The following is a 27,478-nucleotide window of genomic DNA, read 5'->3' on the forward strand; positions in this document are numbered from 1 at the left end:
TTTACACCCACCCTGGAAGGAGCCCTCCACTTTCTTGCATGATAGATGACAAAAACCTGACTGGATGACAGGTGCCTGGAGGGTTAATCAGATTAAAACAGCCAGCCAACAAGCCCATAAAAACCCCTAGCCTTAGAAATGGTGGCAACCCTCTCAGGTCTCCTCTCTCTTTGGGAGCTGTGTACTGTCACTCAATAAACTTTGCTTAACTATCACTCAATAAACTCTGCTTTGCTGCTCATCCCTCTGTCTGGTCTACCTCTTGATTCTTCGAAGAGGTATGACCAAGAACCATGGGCACGGAAGGAAAAGAAATCCTGCAACATTGTGATAGGATGTAATGTTTGGAGGTTTTGCAGCCTTCTTGTGACCAAGAGGCAAGATAACTGACATTTCAAGGATGACAGAACAGAAAAGCAGAAAGAATCTTGATCCCCAGAGATATTATTGAATCATTCTTATAATAACTATGCCTATGAAGATGATATAATTCATTTTGTTTAAGCCAATTAATTGAGTTAAAGTAATTTTCAGCTAGAAGCATCACATCTGATACAGGAGGACTCATCATTCCACTTTATAGACAGCAAACTGTGGTTGACCTAGATGAAATAACTTGCTAAAAACACATAGTACTTTGTTCTAATAAAAAGGAAGTTCACGCCTTTAATAACGATGTGTACATGCCTTATTTATGAAATCTGCTATGAGAATCTGAGGCCCTGCCAATCATTTCCTTTGTTAAAACCCAATTGTAGGTAGCACTGTTAGAGGATTTCTTTTTCTTTAGTGCTCCTGGTTCTTGGTCACGCCTCTTCAAAGAATGAAAAGATGGACCACACAAAGAGTGGTGGACCCCAAAGCAAAGTTTATTGAATGATAGTAAAGTGACAGTACAAAGTGATCTAATCTTGGGTGGGACCCACCAGAAGTATCCAGAGCCAAGGCTGGCTCTGTGGGCATGCAACTTATGCATCCGCACATGGTCCCATGTTGGAGGGCCCTGAGATTGGTGTAATGCTCTGTTGTTGTCATTCTGGGAGACTTAATTTTTGAACAATGAACCCCACATTTTCAGGTAGAACTGGGCTCTACAAATTATGTGGCTGGTCTTGTCCAGAACTTAATTAGATTTTAAAACAGCCCCGGATAGACCTATGTATCATTCTAAAACAATAAAGCTGTTGCTTCTCTTTGCTTCAGTTTATTTTTAGGTCCTGGGCTTAATTTATTTGAAAAAAATTTACGATATTTTTTTGAATTACAGGGTAGCCTAGCTTTTAAAAGTTGGGGAAGCATTATACCTCATTAGAAAAAGGGGCGCCTGGGTGGCTCAGTCGTTACATGTCTGCCTTCGGCTCAGGTCATGATCCCAGGGTCCTGGGATCGAGCCCCACGTCGGGCTCCCTGCTCAGCGGGAAGCCTGCTTCTCCCTCTCCCACTCCCCCTGCTTGTGTTCCCTCTCTCTCTGTGTCTCTCTCTGTCAAATAAATAAAATCTTTAAAGAAAAAGAAAAAAAAAATTTTTTAACTCTATTAAACAAAGACACAGACCAACATGGAAAAGTGTTGCAAACAGCGCCAAGAACTTACAAAAAATAAAGGGTACTTCGAAATTAAATTCAGACTAAGCACTTCAAAAGGTATTCGAGGCCAAATTGCATCTAGGCTAGGAACCAAGAGTGAACAAACATTACCTCCACAAATTAAATTTTAAGTGGCTGCAGGACATTTTCATCAAATTCAAATAGTTTTAAAAATGGTTGTATCCACAATCCATCAAAGTACTGTCTAGACAAAGGATGGCATTTTCTGTTTGGGGAAACCAGGAGAGGAAAAACCTTGAGGCCATATCCTGCTGATATCCTAGGAGACTCAATAGCAGGATAAGGCCCTGAGTGCTCAGGGAGGCACACACCAACACTTAACCCTCCCCTTTCCTCCCACGCCCTGAGGAATCAAGGGCCAGGTGAGGACATTGCCATTTGTGGACGTAAAAGGAAAGCTCACTACTCTAAGGACTGGCTAGCGGGCAAACACACTCTAGAGGTCTTTAGTGTTCTTTGGACGGGAAGAAAGGAAGGATGGCCAATGGGAATGGTGTTGTTCATCATCATCCTCATCAGTTTTATTATTTAAACAAAATTTATTTTAATTTGCTTGCCAATTTTTTCACTCTAAAAGTAATATCTGCTCATCATGGAAAAGTTTAAAAATATAGTAAAAAATAAGATGGTTGAAATAAGTCCAAATACATCAGTTATCATATGAGTTAAAGCTGATTTTACCAAATAAGAGTAAGAAATTTTCATGTCAGATGACTAACAAAAGCCAGACCTATACTGTTTACAAAGACATAACTAAACCGTAAGGACCCATTAAGTTGAAAGGGAAAAAAACAGGAACATTAATTACATGTCAGGTAATACTAGCTAAAAGAAAGCATAGTCATATCATGCAAAATATATTTTATCCCTAAAATAAGATCTGAATATATTATTCAGATCCGTGAAAATATTATATATCAAATCATGTGGGAAGCAGATAAACTGTACTGATTAGGAGTTATCTGGTGTCTGTATTAGGTATCTGGTTATCTATCTATTTTACAACAAAACAGTTGTTCCAAATTCCTTTGTATTCTTGGCATATGTCCCACCTCACCCCACCTCACCTATCCCAGACTCCACCAAAGCACACCTTTTTTTTTTTATTAAGTCATGATCAGAATATTTTTTTTAAAGATTTCTTTATTTGAGAGAGAGAGAGCACGTGAGCAGAGTGGAGGGTCAGGGCGAGAGGGAGAACCAGGCTCCCCGCTGGGCAGGGAGGGCTGGATCCCAGGACCCCAGATTCTTAACTGACTGAGCCTCCCAGGTGCTCTTAAAATATTTTTTATTTGGATAGTTGCTACAAGATGGTTACAGAAAAGCATGTTCCCAATCCTTTCTAAATTAAAGAGATTGTTCACTTTAGATATTGAGTGCATTAAACACACACACACACACACACACACACACACACACACACACACACACACCTATTACGGAAAGGTAAGTTTTCCCCCATCCCTGCCCCTAGTCACTCTCTCCAGAGGCAGCAACTGTTAGCTACTGAGAAGTCCTTTGTTCATATGCATGCGTGGGTGATGTATGCTAGTGGTTCTGGTTTTTCACAAATAGCACATGTGGAAATACTCTTCTCCCTCTTGCTTTTCTCATTTCATGATGTGTTTTGGACAGCCCTCTATATCAGCACATGGAGATCTACCTCAGTCTTTTTGTTGCCCTGGTATTCCACTGTGTTAACGCCCCATACTAATTTATCCTGTCCTTCCCTGATGAGCACGCCTGTTGTTTTTCAATCTGCGCTATGACAACCAATTTTGTGATAACGTCTCTCTTCAGAGATACCGACACACACATCTTTAGGATGTATTCCTGAAGGACAAAGTTGTGTTGAAACCCATGTCCACTAAAATTCTGATAGATTTTTTTTTCAAAAACTTTCATCAAAAAAACCCAAAAAGGGCAACGCTTTCAGGACCCCTTTCACTCTTGAGAGCTTTCTCTGTATTTTCACTTAATAAACGTCTATCACTTTATTCACAAAAAAACCAAAAAACAAAAACCAAGAAACCAACAACGCTAAAACCCCAAACGAAACAAAATACTTTCCCCAAGATTTGTAAAGGTGCTTATTTCCACACCCTGGTCAACGCTATACATTTTTTTATCTTTTGTACTCTGTGAGGTGAAAAATTATGTCTTATTGTTGCTTTAATTTGCATTTCCCTAATTATGAGCAAAGTTGAGCATCTTTTCTCCAGTTCATAAGCAATTTGCATTTTTCCCCCCGATGAAGGGCTTTCTGGATCTTTTGTTAAATGTTCAATTGGGGGCGCCTGGGTGGCTCAGTTGGTTAAGCGACTGCCTTCGGCTCAGGTCATGATCCCGGAGTCGAGTCCCGCATTGGGCTCCCTGCTCAGCAGGGGGTCTGCTTCTCCCTCTGACCCTCTTCCCTCTCATGCTCTCTATCTCTCATTCTCTCTCTCTCAAATAAATAAAATCTTAAAAAAAATGTTCAATTGGGTTGCTAGTATTTTACTTCCTGCTTTATATGCTATCATTGTAAATGAAAGGAACAACCCCTTTTATCTGCTATATAGAGCCTGCAATTATTTTTTTCCTGGTTTGTCATTTACATTTTGATTTTTATTTATGTGATTTTTGCCCTTGCTGGGCCAAGGGCAGACTGCCTCAAAATGTACCAGTTTGGTATATTGATTATTATTTATTTATTTAAAAGATTTTATTTATTCATTTGAGAGAAAGATAAAGCGAGAGACAGCACACGGGAGGGGGAGGGGCAGTGAGAGAGGGAGAAGCAGTCTCCCCACTGAGCAGGGAGCCCGATGTGGGGCTCCATCCCAGGACTCTAGGATCATGACCTGACCCAAAGGCAGATGCCTAACCGACTGAGCCATCCAGGCACCCTTGGATATTGATGATTTTAAATAAAAGTTACTTAAGAGACTGTGCAAGGACATTTAGACCCTCATGGGTCCCCCCCTCTGCCAGAGAGCAGGAAATAAATCTCCCGTGTGAAAGGCACCCTCCCTGTACCAGTAGGTCAAGAGACATCCTTATCAACAGAGACGGGAAATTTAGAGCCGAGAAGACTGTGCAGACAATCCTTATTACTTTTTCCTAATTTACTAACCCAGCAAAATTCTGTTTAGAATTCCTTACTAATTGAAGTTCCCAAAGTTCAGTTTTCTCATCCTGTCAATTTCTCACAGATTTATTGTCTTTCTGTCTAAAACGTACAAAAACTGCCTGCTTTGGTCACTTCTTCATATCTCTGGTTATTGGGCCTCTGTGTGCACATAATAAAACTTCTTTTCTCCTGACAATCTGCCTCATGTACATTTAATTCGTAGTCCAGCTGGAAGACGGTGAGGGTAGAGAAAACTTTCCCCTTCTTTTCACTGTGCAGCAAACTTTTATTACTACTGGATCCATTTTTTTTTTAAAGATTATTTATTTATTTATTTGACAGAGAGAGACACAGCGAGAGAGGGAACACAAGCACGGGGAGTGGGAGAGGGAGAAGCAGGCCTCCCAGCAGAGCAGGGAGCCTGATGCGGGGCTCGATCCCAGGACCCTGGGATCATGACCTGAGCGGAAGGCAGCCGCTTAACGACTGAGCCACCCCGGCGCCCCGTACTGGATCCATTTTAACAGTCTTGTTCTGGATGGTGGCCGGGTTTATGCCTTTTTACGAAAGTCTTCTCTAAGCCAAGATTATTAGAAAGAAATCACCCATGTTCATTTCTAGGACTTTTATAGATTCATTTTTTAAAAAAGATTTTATTTATTTATTTGAGAGAGAGAATGAGAGAGAGAGAGAGAGCACATGAGAGGGGAGAAGGTCAGAGGGAGAAGCAGACTCCCCGCCGAGCAGGGAGCCCGATGCGGGACTCGATCCCAGGACTCCAGGATCATGACCTGAACCGAAGGCAGTGGCTTAACCAACTGAACCACCAGGTGCCCCTATAGATTCATTTTTAAAATATTTAAATCTTTGATTCATATATACGTGTTTGGTGTAAATTTGTAACAAATTTGATCTTTCTCAGATTGTTAGCTTGTTACCTCAACACCATTTATTGAAGAATGTATCTTCAAGAGCGCACTCTATTTCACGACCGTTGGCGCTGAACTACTTTAATTATCTTAGCGGAGGTTTTTGCCTTTCTTCCCTGAGGTGCCAACCCACTTTTAGTCCTTCTCTGTTTTGTCATATCTTTAAGCACATTTGTTCTTTGAGCCTTTGAATTTCTTCGCAGAACTTTTCTTTCAGACAGTGTGTGAATCACAGACTTGTGATTTACAAGATTCGTATTTCTCCTGAATTTCCTTCCAGATTACTGACAGGCGCGGTCATTGGTTTCGGATGGAGGCTTGGCCCCAGAGGGCAGGCCTGGCTCCTTAGGTAAATGAATAGGTTCCATTGTTCTGGGAGAAAGACTCTTTAACTTGAAATGATCTCCTCTGCACAGAATAATAGTCAGGTAACTGGTGTCTCTGAATTCTATAATTGTATAGTAAATAGCTCCTTCCAGTCCTGTGCGTGATTTATGTAACCTTGATCGCTCAGGTTAGAGCCACATAAATTGTTATGTAAGGTGTAGACCCATGTCTCAGGGAATAAAGTTTAACAAGACTTTTTCTCTTTCAAGTGGCTTGAAGCCTCTGCTGTGGAGGAAGGAGGGCGGGTGGGGTCTGGACTGAGGGGCACCAGACTCTAGAACATTACAGACCCAGCCCTTCTGGCCAGTATCAGGTAACATGGTTGGGTTTGTGAGGCAAGGAAGTTGATGCTTGTGGCTTTTATGCTGTGCTCTGTGTCCAGGCCTCTTTGGGGGAGGCCAACTTGATGTGGAGGGAAAGTCTTCATTCAAAATCTCTGTACAGTGGCTGCCCCAGCCTTGAATGTAGCCCAGAAGCAGAGGATCAGGCCTCTCTCATTCTCAGGGCAGAACCCGTTTTAAGATACTTGGTGACACTGACTCCCTAGAGCCAAAATCTCTGTAATTTTCCACTTTGTAGATGGGCTACCCCAGCACCAACTTCCCCTCAGCAGCCAGAGAACAGCTGGGCCAGCCCAAGCTGGAAGGGAGGGCTGGGCAGAAGTGGGCCCTGTTTCCAGTGACCTCAACTTTTGTTGCTGGATTTTTTTTTCTTTAGTGCCCCAGGTTCTTGGTCACGCCGCTTCGAAGAATGAAGAGGTGCCGACCCGACAGAGGGGTGTGCAGCAATATGAAGTTTATTGAGCGATAGTACAGAGTTCCCGAAGAGGGAGGGGACGGAAGAAGGTGGCCACTGGAGTTTCTAAGTCTAGGAGTTTTTGTGGGCTTGTTGGCAGGAGCTGTTTTAATCTGATTAACACTCCAGGCGCCTGTCATCCAATCAGGTTTTTGTCTATTCACAGGGAAAAGGGCAGAGGGCTCCTTCCAGGGTGAGTGTAAAATCCTTTTTTTTTTTTTTTTTTTTTCGAAAAAATATGGAACGCTTCACGAATTTGCATGTCTTCCTTGCACGGGGGCCCTGCTCATCTTCTCTGTATCAGTCCAATGTTAGTATCTGTGTGGCCGAAGCAAGCTCGTGTAAAATCCTTTAAAGGGTGGTTTCCTTTTAGGGCGGGGGCCCCTTGTCCCTGCCGGCCTCTCTTCTGACTAGCCTCCATTGCCTTGAGCTTTACTGAGGATCCTGGATGCACGAGAGGGAGGGGGCCCGGAGAGGGGAAAGCCTGTATCTGACCCCCTAGAGCACTCTGGGGATGAATGGGGTACATTATACCCCAACTCAGAGAAACACCCCCACTGCTCCATCAGATATTACACATTGAGAACGTGTAAAACAACCTCTGCATTGTGACCTTTTTTTTTTTAAGATTTTATTTATTTATCTGAAACAGAGCGAAAAAGCTGGAGCGGGGGGGAGGGTCAGAGGGAGAAGCAGACTCCCCGCTGAGCGGGGAGACCGATGCGGGACTCGATCCCAGCACCCTGGGATCATGATCCGAGCTGAAGGCAGTCGTTTAACCAACTGAGCCACCCAGGCGCCCTCCAAATTGTCTTTTAACAAAGTTCTGGTCTTGGGGTGCCTGAGTGGCTCAGTCGGTTAAGTGTCCAACTCTTGATTTGGACTCAGGTCATGATCTCAGGGTGGTGGGATTGAGTCCCGCACCCTCAGAGCAGTCTGTTTGGGATTCTCTCTCCCTCTCCCTCTGCTCCTCCCGCTGCTCGCACACAGTTTAAATAAATAAATAAATAAATAAATAAATAAATAAATAAATAAATAAATAATAGAATCTTAAAACAAAAACCAAAAACCAGAAAGTTCTGTTCTTCCTTTGAGATATTGAACCCACCAGGCAGCACTTAACTCTGTTTATTAATGGGCTAAACCCAGAGACCCTTCTCTTTTAGTTAAAAGGACCAGGATGAGACTGGGAAACTGTTCAATTCACATTTAGTTAATTTGGCAAACCAGCTCCCTTGCATCCAAATGAAAGAAACCATCTAGTTTCTATTACTGGAAAGATCCAGGGCATTGGAAAAAAGATTGTTACAAATTTTAGCACCCCGGGCACCTTCCGCTTTCTGCTTCGTCTTTCTAGAGTCTTCCTAATTCCCAGTGTCGGGGTATCCGAGGAGATACAGAGCCTCTTCCCAATCCTCCCAACTGGCCCCAAGAATCTCCTCCAGATTGGGAATGACTCTCAAGCTACGCTCTCAGTAGCCGACCCCACTGAGATAGAGCTACCCCCTCTTTCAGTACTAAAACCGCTCACATGGCAGGGGCTCAAACCTCAACAGGTTTCTGTCTGAACCTATTCCCTTTTATGGAGGCTGTTTGAGAGACACACACTCTGCTCCTTAGAGTTCCGCTGCCTCTCTTCATTTATTGGGCCAAGATTTCTTAGAAAAGAATCATGTTGGAATTTTCTTTCTCCCAAAAGGGGGAATAATGCTGAAATTTGACCATAATTATCAAAATAGCCAACTAGGTATATCAAATGGCCCCTTGACATCTTTTATTTGTTCCATTTGTGATGGTTCTATAGCTGAGCCTGGAGACATGGACTGTTTGTTCCCATGGGATCAGCTGCCATCTTCATTATGGGCAACATCCTCAGCTGATATTGGCAAAATCCCCAGTGCACCTCCCATCTAAATTCAAATAGATCCCTCAAAACCTCTTCCTGTAATTGATCAAAATTATAAATAAGCTTTTCAAGGCCCCAAGCCCATAACAGAAGATTACAAAGCTCAGGGCCTCATTATCCTACACTAGTCACTGTAATATCCCTGTTTTACCTCTGAGAAAACCCAATGGGTGAGATTGGAGGTTTGTCCACAACCTCTGAGCAATAAATGACATAATTATCCCTCGGTGGTCTGTTGTTTCTAAGCCCCATGTGCTACTGACATCCAATCCCACTGAAAGCAAATTTTTCATGATTTATACAGTGCATTTTTAGTGTTCCCGCTGATAAAGATAGACAATATTTTTGCTTTCCTTTGGGAAGAACAGAAATGCACCTGGGCAGTAATACCCTAGGGTTTCAGAGAGTCCTTCTTTTCATACACCTTAAAAGCTGATTGGGATGATAAAAGGTTTTTGGCAGGATCTCTGTTGTTAGAATATGTAGATGATTTGCTTCTCTGCTCCCCTTCTCAAACCTTGTCACCGGAGACAGCATCCACCTGTTAAAACTTTTGGCCTTGGGGTGACTGGGTGGCTCAGTCGGTTAAGCATCTGACTTTGGGTCAGGTCATGATCCCGGGGTCCTGGGATCCAGCCCCAAGTGGGGCTCCCTGCTCACGGGGGGAGTCTGCTTCTCCCTCTGTCTGCCCCCTGCTCCTGCTTGTTCTCTCTCTCTCTCTCTCAAATAAATAAATAAATAAAATCTTTAAAAAAAACCAAAACACTTTTGGGCTTAAAGGGACATAATGTTTTCATAAAATTACAGTTTGCTCAAACTCAGGTTCAATACTTAAGGCATCTGATCTCAGAATAAGGACTACATTTGGATCCAAGTGAACCCACTCATGCTAACAGGTTACATTCTGAATCCCCGTGACGGTTTATAGAAAACTCCTCTACTCGATACAGATTTTTCATGGCTTACTGATGGTTCCCATTTAAAGGATGAAAATGGTAGGGGCACCTGGGTGGCTCAGTCAGTTAAGTATCCGACTCTTGATTTTGGCTCACGTCATGATCTCAGGGTCATGAGATCGAGTTCCCTGTCAGGCTCTGCGCCCACTGTGGAGTCTGCTGAAGATTCTCCCTCTCCTTCTGCCCCTCCCCCACCCCAGCTCTCACACTCCCTCTCTCTCAAAAAAGAAAAAAAAAAGGATGAAAATGGTAAATACTGTAATGGCTAAGCTATTGCAACTCCTTTTGAAGGTATTCAAACACCACCTCTCCATCTGGCTACTTCAGCCCAAGAGGTGGAATGATAAGCCCTTACTCAAGTTCGTACCTTAGCTGAGGGTGAAACTGCAGACATTTATACAGATGGTTGATATGCCCTTGAGGTAGCTTATGACTTTGGGATATTATAGAAACAATGAGGTTTTCTTACCTCACAGGGGAAAACATTAAAAATGGTTCCTATGTTCAAAATTTATGTTAGATGCCACACTTTTGCTGGTTGCTCTGGCTGTTATTAAGGTCCCTGGGCATTCCAGACTCAACGTCCTGGAGGCCAGAGGAAACCATTTCACCGATATTTCTGCCCAAAACTCTGCTCTCAAGGAAATCAATAGCCAGACCTCTGTCATGGTCTGAAGAGATGTTCTCCCAAATGATAGTTTTGGAAAAATTGGTGAGATATCCAACAACTGGCCCCAGAGAGGGAAAAGCAATATTGGAAGTCTAGCAAATGTTGGCCTGCTAAAAAGAGAACTCTGGTTGGACCAAATAACAATCTGTTCCCACCAGAAATTTCAAAACCACCACTAGTTACCAATGTACATGCATTAAACTATTGGTCTACTGGCAAAATGATAGCATCCATGAACCAGTGTTGGTGGGGAAATATTAATAAGGTCACAAAAAGTGCCTACCTTGCTGTCCCACCTCTCCAAAGTATAATCCAGGGGAAACTGTCCATACAAACTATTTAGATTTCATAACTTCCCCCTTTCATAGATAAATATGTTTTAGTTCATTGTTTGTATATTTTCTCACTCTACCAAAGCTTTCTCTTACAGACAGGTCAATGCTTCTTCTGTTAGAAAAGGTTACCCCTACTTGAAGAACCCCTCTTAAACTTCATGGTAATCAGGGAACCCATTTTATTGGTCACATGTTTCAACAAGTTTGTGCTGTTTGGCTGGTTTTACACCACTTTCATTGTGCATATCATCTTCAATCCTCAGGGTTAGTCAAACACGCTAATGGCCCTATTAAGGCTCAACTGGCAAAGTTTGTAGGCTGCAAAATACGTTGGCCTAAACCATTGCCATTGGTCCTTCTAAATCTCAGAACTACCCCCTTGGGAACTCATAAACTCTCAGACCTACCCCCTAAATCTCAGACCTACCCCTTTGAGAACTCATAAACTCTGAGATAGCCATGGAATGTCCAATATACTTGGCCCCTGCTTCCTTTGACCTCACGTTGATAAAGGAGATATATTTCACTAGTGTAAAGGCCTAATTTCTTCTATTAAAAATAGCTGTACTTTGGGAGAGCAATCTTCACAGGGCACTCCTGGGAGACAGATGACCTTAAGCATCATACCTTGCAGCCTGGAGATTTCATTTGTTAGAAGAAATACCTCCAGAGAGACTCTTCAACCTCCCCGGAAGGGCCCTTTTTTAGGAACTGGTAACCAACCCTTGTGTTGCCAAACTCCAGGTTAGAGACTCTTGAATTCACATAATGCATCTAAAGAAAGCACCTAGGGTGCCTGGGTGGCTCAGATGGTTAAGTGTCTGCCTTCAGCTCAGCACATGATCCCAGGGTCCTGGGATTGAGTCCGGCATTGAGCTCTCTGCTCCTTGGGAGCCTGCTTCTCCCTCTGCCTTTCTCTTTCTCTCTCTCTGTCTCTCATGAATAAATAAATAAAATCTTTAAAAAAAAAAAAAAAGCACCTAATCCCAACTGGATCTGCACGCCTTCTGGTGTCCTGAAAGTAAAGATTTACCAGAATTGAAGCAGATGAAATCTGACAAGACCACTTCCCCAAGATGTTCAGACCAGGACTGTATACTTTTTTCTCACTGTTGTTTCTTTCTCTCTCTCGTGGGAAGACAGTGCCTCTATCTGCATTTCCCAAGTGCTTATGAAAGGGGGAAATCTTTTTTTTTTTTTAAAGATTTTTTATTTATTTGACAGAGAGAGACACAGCGAGAGAGGGAACACAAGCAGGGGGAGTGGGAGAGGGAGAAGCAGGCTCCCAAGGAGCCGGGAGCCCAATGCGGGGCTCGATCCCAGGACCCTGGGACCATGACCTGAGCCGAAGGCAGACGCCCAACGACTGAGCCACCCAGGCACCCCAAAAGGGGGAAATCTTTTGATTATGGTTTTTGGAAACAGCCTCCTCATGATCCTGGGACAAATTAATTTTTCACTTGCTTTTTCTGAAGGTTAAGAAGGTCCAGAATTCACAAAAGTCTTCTTTCATCTGAACTAATACTTTTAAAGATTTTATTTATTTATTTGAGAGAGAGAGATAGTGAGAGAGAGAGCATGAGCAGGGGGGAGAGAGAGAAGCAGACCCCCCCCGCTAATCAGGGAGCCCCACTCAGGGCTTGATCCCAGGACCCTGGGATCATGACCTAAGCCGAAGGCAGATGCTTAACTGACTGAGCCACCCAGGGGCCCTGAACTATTTTTTTTAAAATATTTTATTCACGGGCGCCTGGGTGGCTCAGTCGGTTAAGCGACTGCCTTTGGCTCAGGTCATGATCCTGGAGTCCTGGGATCGAGTCCCACATCGGGCTCCCTGCTTAGCAGGGAGTCTGCTTCTCCCTCTGACCCTCTTCCCTCTCATGCTCTCATCTCTCATTCTCTCTCAAATAAATAAATAAAATCTTTAAAAAAAAATAAATATTTTATTTCACTTATTTTGAGAGAGAGAGTGTGTGCAAGCAGGCAGAGGGGTGGGGAAGAGGGGGAGGGACAGAGGGAGAGGGGGAGAGAGAATCTTAAAACCTTAAGCAAACTCCACACTGAGTGCAGAGCCTGACTCAGAACTCAACCTCACAGCCCATGAGATCATGACCTGAGCTGGAATCAGTTGGATGCTCAACTGACTGAGCCACCCAGGCGCCCCTCATCTGAACTAGTAACTGACTTTGGATTCTTATCCAAATTCATGGTCTCTGAATTTGCAACCCTACAGGCTGTATCACCAATAACATATTTAGTTCCAGACACTTATTTTCAGATAACAATATTATTTTAAGACGTCTTTGACATTTGAAGACATTCTGCTCTTTGCAAAAAGTTCATCAGCAGCTGCTTCGTATTTATACCTGCACCGTTCCTTCCTAGATGGACTTGGTTAATTCCCTCAGTGTGTTCTTGCAATACTCACTATTCTGCCTTCACAGCTGCTTTACACAGAGACTTCCAGGAGGCATGTGTAACTATGGTTGGCCCTCACAGGGAGAACCTTTCTCCTCTGCCAGAATAAGTGCCAAGAAATACTTCAGTTGGCTACTTTCAGACCTAGAGTCCTAGTTTAGAACCATCATACAATGTGGGATTATACTACTTCTGTTTTTATGTATAATAATTTTTGTATTTTGTTGCCTGTCAAACTTTTAATTTTTATTTTATTAAAAGATTTTATTTATTTATTTGACACAGAGAGAGAGATAGTGAGAGCACGAACACAAGCGGGGGGAGTGGGAGAGGGAGAGGCAGGCTTCCCACCGAGCAGGGAGCCCGACACGGGGCTCGATCCCAGGACCCCAGGATCACGACCGGAGCCCAAGGCAGACGCTTAACTGACTGAGCCACCCAGGCGCCCCTGTTAAACTTTTTTAAAAAAGCAATGTACTGGGGCGCCTGGGTGACTCAGTCAGTTAAGCGTCTGCCTTCGGCTCAGGTGGGATCGAGCCCCATGTCGGGCTCCCTGCTCCGCGGGGAGCCTGCTGCTCCCTCTCCCACTCCCCCTGCTTGTGTTCCCTCTCTCGCTGTGTCTCTTTCTGTCAAATAAATAACTCCAAAAAAAAAAAAAAAAAAAAAAGAATGGAGCTGGGAGGCTGGCCCTGCGAGTGCCCTTGCCCTCTGACTCCTTGTCAATTGCAGCCCCGACAAGAAGTGACTCGCCTTGCCCTGGACGCTACTTTACTACCCCTACGGGATGAAGGAACACTTTCCTCCTGCCCTGGCAACAGCTGAACCAATGGGAGGCAGTCACAGCTCAGCCAATCAGAAGCCACTCTATATGGAACTCCCAGTTCATACTAATGGACTTTTCCTTTTTTTTTTTTAAGATTTTATTTATTTATTTGTCTCAGAGAGAGACAGAGCACAAGCAGAGGGAGCTGCAGGCAGAGGGAGAAGCAGGCTCCTCGCTGAGCAAAGAGCCCAATGCGGGACTCGATCCCAGCACCCCGAAGGCAGCAGCTTAACCGATTGAGCCACTCAGGCATCCCATGGACTTTTCCTTTGTAGCAACCCTTCTCAACTGCCTGTTTTCCTCTCTAAAGGACTGTCTTCTGCTTTGTTTTGGGGACTTGCCTGTGGTTTTGCTGTAGCTTGCTTGTGCTGGATTGTAACTTCCTGCTAGTCCCAAATAAATTCATCTTTACTGCTGAAATAACTGGCAGTTTTGTTTTTAAGGTTAACATTGTACACCAGCTCTTGTCAGTGTATTGACTGGAGGCTTCCCTGGAAGGGGGTTAGAGGGAGACGTTAATTCCCTGGGACTCCTGGCCTGCCTCCTACTTGGGCAGAGCTGCCGGTGGTGATAGAGAAAGGCCTCAGGCAGAGCTGCAGGAAGTCAAGGTCCTGTGAACTGGTAAGGGCCCAGGGCTGTGGGGCAGGCAGCATCGACGACACCATCCTATTAAAGACTGGCTGCAGAATAGTCTGCATTGTGGATGACTACCTTCTCAAGGACTATACGTCTGTAATTATTTCATTTCTGTTCCTCCTCACAGCAGAGTTTCTCAAGGGAGTTGTGTGTAATCACTGTCTTCACACCTTCACATGCCATTCTCTCAATACATTTTTATAGGGTTTCTATCCCCCTCTCTTTGAAATGCTGCTTTAATTTACCAAAAAGCCCCACCATGCTGAATGTGATCATTACTCCTCTGTCTTCAACTTACTAGCCTCTCAAAAGCATGGGTCCCAGCCTTTCGTTCTAGAAACACTCCTCAGGTCTGTGACCACATTTTTGCCCGCCTCAGTCTCCTTGGGTGGGTTCTCTGCCTGGAAATGTTGGAAGGCCTCAGAGCTCAGTTTTTGCCTTCTCTCTGGTAGTTTTTGTTTTGGTTTGTTCCCATCTTACTTCCTTTTTTTTTTTTTTAAAGATTTTATTTATTTATTTGAGAGAGAGAGAACGAGAGATAGAAAGCACCAGAGGGAAGAGGGTCAGAGGGAGAAGCAGACTCCCTGCTGAGCAGGAAGCCCGATGTGGGACTCGATCCCGGGACTCCAGGATCATGACCTGAGCTGAAGGCAGTCGCTTAACCAACTGAGCCACCCAGGCGCCCCCCATCTTACTTCCTTAACAAACATTCTTAAGTAAATCTAGGTAAATGTCAAAATTTTATATAATCTGCTTGGGATATATGTACTTTTTTTTTTTATTTTTTTATTGTTATGTTAATCACCATATATTACATCATTTGTTTTTGATGTAGTGTTCCATGATTCATTGTTTGTTTATATGTACATTTTTAAAGTAAAATTACCAGACTTTTTAGGATTCTCGAAATAGTTCATATTTAAGGAAGAGGAAACATTTACAAATTGTTTAGGAACGTTTATGAAGCTATTAGTGAGCCAAAGCACATCATGATGACATTCACTTCTCCAGCTGTCATTCTTCAGGCAATTTCTTTTCTTCCTCTTTTTTTTTTTTTTAAGTTTTATTTATCCGGCTCCTGGGTGGCTCAATCAGTTAAGCATCTGCCTTCAGCTCAGGTCACGATCCTAGGTCCTGGGATTGAGTCACGCATCGGGCTCCCTGCCCGGCGGGAAGCCTGCTTCTCCCTCTCCCGCTCCCCCTGCTTGTGTTCCCTCTCTCGCTGTGTCTCTCTCTGTCAATAAATAAAGAAATTGCCACAATTATAAGCCCAAACTAATAATTATTCCTAGCAGAGATTCTCAGATCCTTACTTAAAGCCTAGGAAATCTTACATTAAAAATAGTGAAGGGCGCCTGGGTGGCTCAGTTGGTTAAGCGACTGCCTTCGGCTCAGGTCATGATCCTGGAGTCCCGGGATCGAGTCCTGCATCGGGCTCCCTGCTCAGCGGGGAGTCTGCTTCTCCCTCTGACCCTCCCCCCCTCATGCGCTCTCTCTTTCTCTCTCACTCTCTCTCTCAAATAAATAAATAAATAAAATCTTTAAAAAAATAGTGAAAAGTATTCAAAAATATTAGGAAAGGGAGAAGCAATAAAAATATAAGAAAAATAGACAGGAAACTTTAAAGAGTTAAATGGCTCTTATTAAATATATGTAAGTAAATCCATAAAACCCTATACCTGTGTTTCATTAGGCCTTAAAAGTACTGTACCAAATGCCATAATAATATATGCTGGTAATGATACCAAATAATAACACTTGTGGGGGTGCCTGGGTGACTCCGATGGTTAAGTGTCAGACTCTTGGTTTCAGCTCAGGTCATGATCTCAGGATCCTGAGATTGAGCTCCCAGTTGGGCTCCAGTGTGGAGTCTGCTTGCGGACTCTCTCTCCCTCTCCCCGCTTCTTCCCTTCCCCCATACTCTCTAAAATAAAGCAATAAATCTTAAAAAGAAAATAACATTTGTCATTCTGTTTTGCATACCTTAAGAATAGAAGGGCATCAGCAATACATTTTAGAAAAATGCCCATTAAAATTAACATTTTTGGGGGTGCCTGGGTGGCTCAGTCATTAAGTGTCTGCCTTCGGCTCAGGTCATGATCTCGGGGTCCTGGGATCGGGCCCTGCATCGGGCTCCCTGCTCGGCGGGAAGCCTGCTTCTCCCTCTCCCACTCCCCCTGCCTGGGTTCTCTCTCTCGCTGTGTCTCACTCTGTCAAATAAATAAATAAAATCTTTAAAAAACAAACAAACAAAAAAACTATCCTGGTATTTAAAAAAAATTAACATTTTTTTTGTTTTAATATTGAAACATAATGCACTTCGTTTTTGTTGCTCACGTTATATTAAAAACCTTAACCCAGGGGTGCCTGAGTGGTTCAGTTGGTCAAACGACTGCCTTCGGCTCAAGTCATGATCCCAGGGTCCTGGGATCGAGCCCCACGTCGGGCTCCCTGCTCAGCTGGGAGGGTGCTTCTCCCTCTCCCTCTGCCTGCCTGTCTGCCTACTTGTGCTCTCTCTCTCTCTATCAAATAAATAAATAAAATCTTAAAAAAAAATAAACAACATAAAAAAATAAATAAAATAAAAACCTTAACCCAAAGGTGTGACTCCACAGATACCAGTGTAAATCCGTGAGGGTATGAAATATACATTTCATTTTTTTTCCATGTAACAAATATATTACTTATATATTTATTTTAATCCAACTTACATAAAAAACTTACATGGTTCTTATGTTGCAGGCATTATTTTAAGTTTACAAATATGAACCCACTTACTCCTCATTTTTTTTAATTAAAGATTTTATTTATTTATTTGACACAGAGAGAGAGAGAGAGCACAAACAGAAGGAACAGCTGTCAGAGGGAGAGGAACTGAATAGTTCCTTTTAGATATTTAATCTTCACTAATATTTTACCTTTTAGATATTCAATCTAAAGAGATTGATATTTTATTTGTTTATTTATTTATTTTATTTATTTTAAGATTTTATTTATTTATTTGAGAGAGAGAGAGAATGAGAGATAGAGAGCACGAGAGGGAAGAGGGTCAGAGGGAGAAGCAGACCCCCCGCTGAGCAGGGAGCCCGATGCAGGACTCAATCCCAGGACTCCAGGATCATGACCTGAGCCGAAGGCAGTCGCTTAACCAACTGAGCCACCCAGGCGCCCAAGAGATGGATATTTTAGATATTTAATCTTTTAGATTTTTACTTCACCTTTTAGATATTTAATCTTCACTAATATTTTAGCAGCATTTCATAGACTTTTTTCTTTTTCTTTCTTTTTTTGAGGGGAAGGTACAGAGATTTCCTGTACACCCACCCCTTACACATACATAGCTTCCCCACTATCAACATCCTGTACATTTGTTATAGTTGATGAACCTACACTGATGCAGCGTGATCCCTCAAAGTCTGTAGTTCACATTAGGGTCCACTCTTGGTGTTGGTGCCTTGTATGGGTTTGGACAACTGTGTAATGATTGTCTCCATCATTATGGTATCCTACAGAGCATTTTCTTTCTTTTTTTTTTTAAAGATTTTATTTATCTATTTGACAGAGAGAGACACAGCAAGAGAGGGAACACAAGCAGGGGGAGTGGGAGAGGGAGAAGCAGGCTTCCCGCCGAGCAGGGAGCCCGATGCGGGACTCCATCCCAGGACCCTGAGACCATGACCTGAGCCAAAGGCAGACACTTAAGGACTGAGCCACCCAGGCGCCCCCTACAGAGCATTTTCACTGTGCCCCGCCTCTTCATCCCGCCCCCTCCACCTACACCCTGGCCAAACACTGATCTTTTTACTGTCTCCATAGTTTTACTCTTCTGAGAATGTCACATAGTTAGAACCATACAGTATGTAGCCTTTGCAAATTGGCTTCTTTCACTTAGTAATATGCATTTAAGTTTCCTCCATGTCATTTCATGACTTGGTAGCTCATTTCTTTTCTTTTTCTTTTTTTTTAAAGATTTTATTTATTTATTTATTTGAGAGAGAGAGAATGAGAGAGAGAGCACATGAAAGGGGAAGGGTCAGAGGGAGAAGCAGACTCCCTGCTGAGCAGGGAGCCTGATGCGGGACTCGATCCTGAGACTCCAGGATCATGACCTGAGCCGAAAGCAGTCGCTTAACCAACTGAACCACCCAGGCGCCCAGCTCATTTCTTTTCAGTGTCAAATCATATTCCATTGTCCGGATGTACCACAGTTTGTTTATCCATTAGCTTATTGAGGGACATCTTGGTGGCTTTCAAGTTTGGGCAATTATGAATAAAGATGCTGTAAGTATTTCAAAGATTAAAAAAAATTATTGTGTTTCAGAATTTAACATATGCTCAACCAGCGTACTTCCAGTATGTATCCAAACCAGACTGAAGAGGCACCTCCCTTGGTCCACTTCATGATCTCTCCATCTTTGCCTTAATTGCATTATTACTAGTTAATGTTAGCACATTAATTTTCTCCATCTGCCATTTATTTATTTTAAACAATGTAAGAAAATATAATAAAATTCTCAAATGGATCTGCAAACAAGTGTTTTATTTATAGTGCAGAAATGGTTGTTTTATAGAAACTGAACAAGTTGGTAGGCAGGGATGGATGGCAATGTTTGATATTCAGTTCCTGGATGAAAGTCTAAATATCAAATAAGAAAAGTGGTTTTAGGGGGCGCCTGGGTGGCTCAGTCAGTTAAGCAGCCCACTCTTGATTTCAGCTCAGGTCATGGTCTCAGGGTCATGAGATCAAGCCCCACACTGAGTTCTGTGCTCTGCAGGGAGTCTGCTTGAGATTCTCTCCCTTTCCCTCTCCTGCTCATGTGTGCTCTCTCTCTCTCAAATAAATAAATAAATCTTAAAAAAAAAAAAGAAAAAAAATGATTTTAGGGTAGCAGAGTAAAGGTTGAGGTCTTATATCACAGACAGGTGGGTGCTAGAAAGAGTCTCCCTGGCTGTTTTGATTGACAAATAAAGACTGAAGTAGTCTGGCTGCTGAAAAATGAAAAATTGCACACATACACCCCAGTTGATGAAATATGTAGTAACTTTTGGTCCAGAATTTGGTCTCAGTTTAGAGAGAGTGACATCTCCTCCTAGGTACTAGCAAAGCTGTACCACATAGTTTGATTCTGAACTTTGCATAGATACCTGACATGAGTTAAATGTGCCCCTATAAACTAGCTTATCTGAAGAGGTAACATACCAGGCTTTCTTAGCAAAGCTAGCAGCCTAGGGCCAACTGTCCTTTTTCACTTGCTGCTAATCCAAAACTACTACCTTAATCTCATTTCCTCCTTCTTGCAGACTGTGGTCAGTGGTAAAATAACCATTACCAGGAAGAATCTAGTGAAATCCACTGTAGGAAGTAAAAAAAAAAAAAAAAAGAACGAAAAAGAAAAAAAACTCATCTTACTCACGGAGCTTAGGCATAGTCAAATGTTAGGAATGCAGAATCTACAGTTGAGTCAATAAAAGGTATTAGCCATGAGTGCTGTAAAAATGAATCAATATCCAAGTCAAATAGTTGTCTGATCTTGAGTCCATAGATGAGGTGATAGACAGCACGTGATCACCACGAGCCCGACGTGAAGGCGGAGAAATGGCTAACACCCTCTCTGCTAGAATCCCTCGCCACTTCTCTGTTGCTTTTACCACTACTCTTAAGCTAGGCCTTTTGTCAGTCTGCTTCCATGGTGGCCATCTGTGCAAAGCTTGCAATTCCATTTATCTGCTCCCCTTGTACATCTGTCCCTTTACTTACTCCTTCCATGCTCTTCCTTTATGTAGATCTGAGTTTCTGACCTCCATTATTTTCATTCTCTCGAAAGAACGTCTTTTAACATTTTTTGCAAGGCAGGTCTCCTGGCAAAAAAAAAAAATCCCCCCATTTTTGTTTGTCTGAGAATGTCTTTATTTCTCCTTCACTCCTGAAAGAACATTTCACAGGGTACAGAACTTTAGGTTGGTTCTCTGTCTTTTCTTAGCACTTCACATTTTCACTTCACTCTCTTTGTTTGCGTGGTTCCCAGGAAGTTGGATGTAATTCTTTGTTTCTTCTAGAGGCAAGGCCTTGTTAAGATATGAGCATTCTGGTATATTAAAAAAAAAAAAAAAAAAAGTGGCTCCTTTTCCCTTACCCCTGCAGGAAGCCCGAGGGGATTTCTCTCTGATATGAACTGTAGGAACCTGGTAAAACGAAGTAAATCTCACAATATTGTGGGGGTCCCTCCATGACTGGGTCCCCCTGGACTTTTTAACTTTCAGACTTGTCCACACTGAGCCTCCAGCAGTTCATAAGCTAGGGTTCAGGTGTCTCCCTGCCCCTTCTGGCCAGGGGAGCCTGGACGCCCAGTATTCACCTGTCCGCCTCCCCACTCTTGGGAGAGGTGGTTTGCTGTGTGTCCCCCCCTCTCTTAAAGATCCAAGAAGAATTCTCTCCTCTTTTTCTAAAGTTGCACTCTCTCCCTATGTTATACTATCTAAACCCATGGATTTTTAATTTTGGATTTTTGGTTTTTTGCTCCCAGATTTGCACAAGTCTGGCTCTTTGGTTTTCATGTTTCAGCTCAAGTTTGTCCTCTGAGCAGTGTTCCTAACTGCCCAACGTAAATCTGCTGGCCAGCCATCTCCAAGCACTCTCTTTCACTGCCGATTTTCCTTCATAGTCCTCATCAAACCTGAAATTATCTTGTTCATTCATATACTTACTTACTGTCTTATTGTTTACTCTCTATTTCCTACCACTTGACCCTCAGTGCTTTGAAGGGAATCTGCTGTATGGTAGATATGCAAAAAGTACTTGTTTAAAAGTGATTCGTGATTGATTGATGATAGATGATTGATTGATTTTAAAAGATTTATTTTTTTGAGGGGGGAGGGGCAGAGGCAGAGGGAATGAGAATCTCAAGCTGACTCACACTGAGTGCAGAACCTACGTGGGGCTAGATCTCAGGACCCTAAAATCATGACCCCAGCCGAAACCAAGAGTCCCGCGCTTAACTGAGCCACCCAGGTGCCCCCAAATGGGGTATTTCATTTTTAAAAATCTTGGCTAATTTGATAGGTGAGAACAGATATATTTGTGTATTTATATTTATTATTATTTTTTAAGATTTTATGTATTTGAAGGAGAGAGAGAGCAAGTGAGAGAGGGCACAAGTGAGGGGGCGGGGGGAGGGAGCAGGGGGGAGGGACAGAGGGAGAAGCAGACTCTCTAAGAGCAGTGAGCCCATGGGGGGAGGGGGGGCTCGATCCCAGGACCCTGGGATCATGACCTGAGCCGAAAGCAGATGCTTAACTGACTGAGTCACCCAGGCGCCCCTATATCTATTATTTGTATGATTTTGCTGTACTTTCCTTTTTACCTATTCCTTTTCTAGACTGCAAGCCTGCTGGAAGTAGGGATTTCATCTTTTTAGGTGTATCTTTTTCTGGAGACATCGTTATCAAATTTAGCAGTTTCTGGACAACTGATCTCAGTAATGGATTGGTTTTCCAAAAGACTGAAAGCAAAATAACTTGAGCTTCCAATATTGTTATCATATCTTAAAGAATGACCAAGTAAAATATGGTCTCCCAAATAGGCTTTGTGAGCTGTTTTGTTTAACTGTTTCCATTAGTGGCTCTTTACGATAGTGTCATAATGTAGGTATGACTAAGATCCAAAGGGAAGTGATGCAAGTATTTTAGTACTATTTTTTTAAAGATTTTATTTATTTATTTGAGAAAGTGAGAGTGAAGGAGAGAGAGAGAACATGGGCAGGGGAGAGGCAGAGGGAAAAGCAGACTCCCCCCTGAGCAGTGAGCCTGATGCAGGCCTTGATGTGGGTTTCCATGCAGGACTCGATCCCAGGTTCCCGGGATCATGACCTGAGCCAAAGGCAGACGCTTAACCCACTGAGCCACCCAGGCGCCCCAAGTATTTCATTCCTATTAAGGAAATTCTGGGGAAAAAAAGAAAAAGAAAATTCTGGGCGCCTGGGTAGCTCAGTGGGCTAAGCGTCTTTCTTCGGCTCAGGTCATGATGCCAGGGTACTGGGATCGAGCCCCGTGTTGGGCTCCCTGCTCAGCGGGGAGCCTGCTTCTCCGTCTCCCTCTGTCCTTCCCTCTGCTTGTGCTCTCTCTCTCTGTCAAATAAATAAATAAAATTAAAAAAAAGTTCTGAAGCCTAAGGATGACTTCATTTTACAAACTAGAACACTTTCAAGGTCATTTGTATAATAGCATGAATCTTATTTATTTGTTTTCTGAGTAGGAGAGAAATTAGTGATGTTAGAGCCTATCCATTGGTTACAGCAATGCTGTCCACAGAAATACACAGTGAGCCACATGTGTAATTTTAAATTTTGTAGTAGTCACTTTACAAAGTAAAAAGAATGAGTGAAATTGAAATCAGTATTAGCAAGATATTTTTAAACCAGTGTGTCCAAAATAGTATTGATGAGGGAGTTAGGTGAGGACGAAGCACAAGCTGACACCCCCACCCCCCACCCCCTCCTGGGTGGGGTATGTATGATATTCTTCCAGGAAACTTCCAACTATGATAATGTTAATGTTTTGCTAGAGGGAAAAACAAACTTAGCTTGATAATAGCAAGGCCTCCAGTATCCGAGGGTCTTCTTTAGCATATGAAAGTCCTTTTAGGGGCGCCTGGGTGGCTCAGCCATTAAGCGTCTGCCTTCAGCTCAGGTCATGATGCCAGGGTCCTGGGATCGAGTCCCTCATCAGGGTCCCTGCTCAGCGGGAAGCCTCCTTCTCCCTCTCCCTCTGCTTCTCCCCCGCTCATGCTCTCTCTCTCTATCTCTGTGTCTCAAATGAATAAATAAAATCTTAAAAAATAAATAAATAAAATCACCTTTTTCCACCAAAGACGTCTCAAGAATTCTTTTTTAGCTATTGGCTCTGGAACACACCTACATTCAAAACTATATCATTATCATTTCAATATGTAATAAATGAAAAAAGTCATTAAGGAGACATTAAACAATTTTTTGTATTGTCTTTGAAATCGATTGTGCATTTTTTACACTTACAACGCATCTCAGTTTGGATGACGTGCATTTTAAGTGTTCAGAATAGTGTGAATAGTGCTGCTGTATTGGACAACCCAGGGTTTACAGTATTTGTTAAGACTTCTGCAAGGCTGGGTGGCTCAGTTGGTTAAGCGACTGCCTTCGGCTCAGGTCATGATCCTGGAGTCCCTGGATCGAGTCCCGCATTGGGCTCCCTGCTCAGCAGGGAGACTGCTTCTCCCTCTGACCCTCCCCCCTCTCATGTGCTCTCTCTCTCTCTCTCTCTCTCTCTTAAATAAATAAAATCTTAAAAAAAAAAAAAAGACTTCTGCAAGGCAATGAATATGTTTTTCAGTGATTAGAAGGGCATTTCTGGTAAGGTACCCTCATTTGGGTTCCCACCGTAGCAAACCTGAGATGAGGACTTGAGTGGATGTAGTTTATTTTGGAGGAGATTCCAGGACATTTGTAGGGAGTGGGGAAGTGAGACAGAGAAAGGAGGCCAAGAAGGGGCGTATGAGCATGCAAGTTGCTGGTAGGCAGCTGGGCTCTATCCTGCTGGGCCGCAATGGAAGACAATCACTTCAGCCTTCCGAGGAGGAGACTAGAGTCTTCATCTTCCAGGTCCCCATCATTTGGGGGTTGATGATAGGGTTTTGGCTTGCCTTGCATGTGGGCCCAATATACTTCCATAACCAGAAAAAGACAGTGAAGCAGAGAGTAGCTGCCTTAGACCTGGAGATGGGTCCGAGGCTGTGAACTGGAGAGTGATAGTTCCTGCCACAGCAGTGGGGATCCTATCAGCTTCAGGAACCCCAGAGATTTGATACCACCAAGACTGTCCTATGTATTACTCATCTTGTCCTTATGTATCCCTACTTACTGGAACACTTCTTGGCACACAGTAGGTGTTTAATAAATAGTTGTTGACTGTGCGACTTTCGTTTGGGTACCTGCTTTCTTCTTTCAGGCCTCTCCACGTACCAGGGAGACATGGCTACCAGCAGTTACGGGTCATATCTTTTTAACTCCCTGATCAGAAAAGGAAAGTGAGGTTTTTCCCTTTCTAGCTCCAGGAAAAAAAAAAAAAAAAAAAAAATCTCAAGAGAAAAAGCCAGTTGACTGGTTTGGGCCATGAACTTGTCTCTGGGCCCATCCCTTTGGCCATGGCCATGGCATATTATGATTGGCTAAATTTGACTTGGGTGTCCACCCTTGCGGATATGGAGGTGGAAACTTACTAGAAGGTGGGTTGATGCAGCAATTGTGCTCAGCTGCGTATGCCCACTGGAGTATGTTTATTTTTTTATTTTTTATTTTTTTAAAGATTTTATTTCTTTATTTGAGAGAGAGAGAATGAGAGATAGAGAGCATGAGAGGGAAGAGGGTCAGAGGGAGAAGCTGACTCCCCGCTGAGCAGGGAGCCCGATGCGGGACTCATCCCGGGACTCCAGGATCATGACCTGAGCCAAAGACAGTTGCTTAACCAACTGAGCCACCCAGGCGCCCCCCACTGGAGTATGTTTAAAGTGTGAATGCCATTTGTCCCATATTTCTTGGGAGAAAAATGTTTCAAGAGCAGCACTGTCTCAGCTGGGCCATTATTAGCACTTCTACCTCCTGCAGATGTAACACTTGATGCTTTGGATATCTGAGAGGGATCCTGAGGACCATCTAGTAATTTAGAGTTTGTAAAGGCACAAATTTGCATCATGTCTCTGAGGTTTGGGAATAAACCATCAAGTAGAAGAAGATGGAATCTCCCCCTAGATGTTTGCTCTTCCTCCTCCCTTGTCAAAGACTGACTTCATTCACTCAGCATAGTATTTTCAATGTTCATCCATGTTATAGCATGCATTAGTGTCATTCCTTTTAATAAAATGCTAAATAATATTCCATTGTATGTAATACCATATTTTATCCATTCCTCAGTTGGTGAGTTGATGGACATTTGGTTCTCACTGCCCCCCACCCCAACATATATTTTTTGGGTTTTATGAATAGTGCTGCTTGTGACATTTGTATTTAAGTTTTTGTGTGGACATATGTTTTCATTTATCTTGGGTAGATAGTGTCGGGGTATGTCACTGAAAAGACATAACCGCCACCTGACCCAGAGCAGCACCCCAGCAATTGGAGTCTTCTCACCCTCTTTCCCTGTCCTTGGAATGTGGGCGCCACTTGCTTTTCCCACTGCCAGAGGCTGCCCCGGGGACAAAGCCTTGAGATAATGATGTTCTGCATGTTCTATGCGACTGAACCTAGTTAAGATTTGCCTGGTGAGTGTGGGGTTGCATTTGTCTTGCTGCCACCCAAGACAAGCCTTGTATGTAAGTTCTCTTCGCTTCCTAACACTGCGGCCTTCCGGGCGCCTGGGTGGCTCAGTCGTTAGGCGTCTGCCTTCGGCTCAGGTCGTGATCCCAGGGTCCTGGGATCGAGTCCCACATCGGGCTCCCCGTTCTGCAGGGAGCCTGCTTCTCCCTCTCCCACTCCCCCTGCTTGTGTTCCTGCTCTCGCTATCTCTCTCTGTAAAATAAATAAAATCTTTAAAAAAACAAAACAAAACAAAACACTGCTGCCTTCCAACTGGAATGACCTGCCACTTTCTTAGGTCTCTCCCTGCCCTTTAAGCACAGTGGCCAGTTTTAGATCACACCGGGGGTTCCCTTGGGATGGTTCCAAACCAATGGATACGAGGAGTGCAATTCCCGGGTAATGTAATTTTGCAGTTGTACATTTTTATATCCCAACCAGCAATGTGTGAGGCTTTCAATTGCTACACATCCTCTCCAACATTTACTACCTATTTACTACTACCTATAGTCTTGAACTACTTATTTAAGATCAACATGTGCAGGTCAAGCTTTGCAAGCTCTGTGCCTGGCCTAGAGGTCATATACTGAAAAGGTATTCACTAAGCATTTGTTGAATAAATGAAAAAAAACTAAAAAAAAAAAAGATTTTATTTATTTATTTGAGAGAGAGCGCGAGAGGGGGGAGGGTCAGAGGAAGAAGCAAACTCCCCACTGAGGAGGGAGCCCCAAGTGGGACTCAATCCTAGAACTCCAGGATCGTGACCTGAGCTGAAGGCAGCCGCTCAACCGACTGAGCCTCCCAGGCACCCCTGACTCCTGTTTTAGATCTGAGAAAAATAAGGGTCGGAAGTTTAGGAAATGAATGAAAAGTCTAGACCCTTGGTCCCCTGGTTCCGAATCCAGTCTTCTCTCTATAATGCAACACTGGTTCTCAGTCAACCTTCTAAATACCATATTAACTCATGTATAGGAAATAATGGTAAAAGGTTTCAAAAGATTTTAGTTAAAAAGAAAAAAAAAATTCAGGGCGCCTGGGTGGCTCAGATGGTTGAGCGTCTGCCTTCGGCTCAGGTCATGATCCCAGGACCCTGGGATCGAGTGCTGCATCAGTCTCCCTGCTCCTTGGGAGCCTGCTTCTCCCTCTGCCTCTCTCTCTCTGTCTCACATGAATAAATAAATAAAATCTTTAAAAGAAAAAAAAAAAGAAAAAATTCAGCAGAAGCTGAAGGAACAGAGTGTTTTGGGCAATTTGGAGCCTGCTAACTATCATTTTGAGAGTTGTAGGGGCTGGAGAGAGTGGCCTGGGGCAGGGTGACAAGGGAAGTCATTAGACTTCTAACTTTAGTGAACAGTCTTTTTTTTTTTTTTAAGATTTTATTCATTTATTTGACAGAGAGAGACACAGCGAGAGAGTGAACACAAGCAGGGGGAGTGGGAGAGGGAGAGGGAGAAGCAGGCTTCCCCTGCTCCCTGAGCAGGGAGCAGGGAGCAGGGAGCCCGATGCGGGGCTGGATTCCAGGACCCTGGGATCGTGACCTGAGGTGAAGGCAGGCACTTAACTTTTTTTTAAAGATTTATTTGT

At 43.3% G+C, this 27,478-nt stretch overlaps 1 non-coding gene across 1 annotated transcript; it reads right to left on the bottom strand.

The window, feature by feature from the left end:
• Nucleotides 1–7,061: 7,061 nt before the first annotated feature.
• LOC113921114 lies at nucleotides 7,062–7,166 on the bottom strand. Its single transcript, XR_003519521.2, has one exon. It is a non-coding gene; the product is annotated as a U6 spliceosomal RNA (small nuclear RNA).
• Between the last annotated feature and the right edge of the window lie 20,312 nt (nucleotides 7,167–27,478).

This window comes from Zalophus californianus, chromosome 3 (assembly GCF_009762305.2).
Source record: "Zalophus californianus isolate mZalCal1 chromosome 3, mZalCal1.pri.v2, whole genome shotgun sequence".
Lineage (NCBI taxonomy): Eukaryota > Metazoa > Chordata > Mammalia > Carnivora > Otariidae > Zalophus > Zalophus californianus.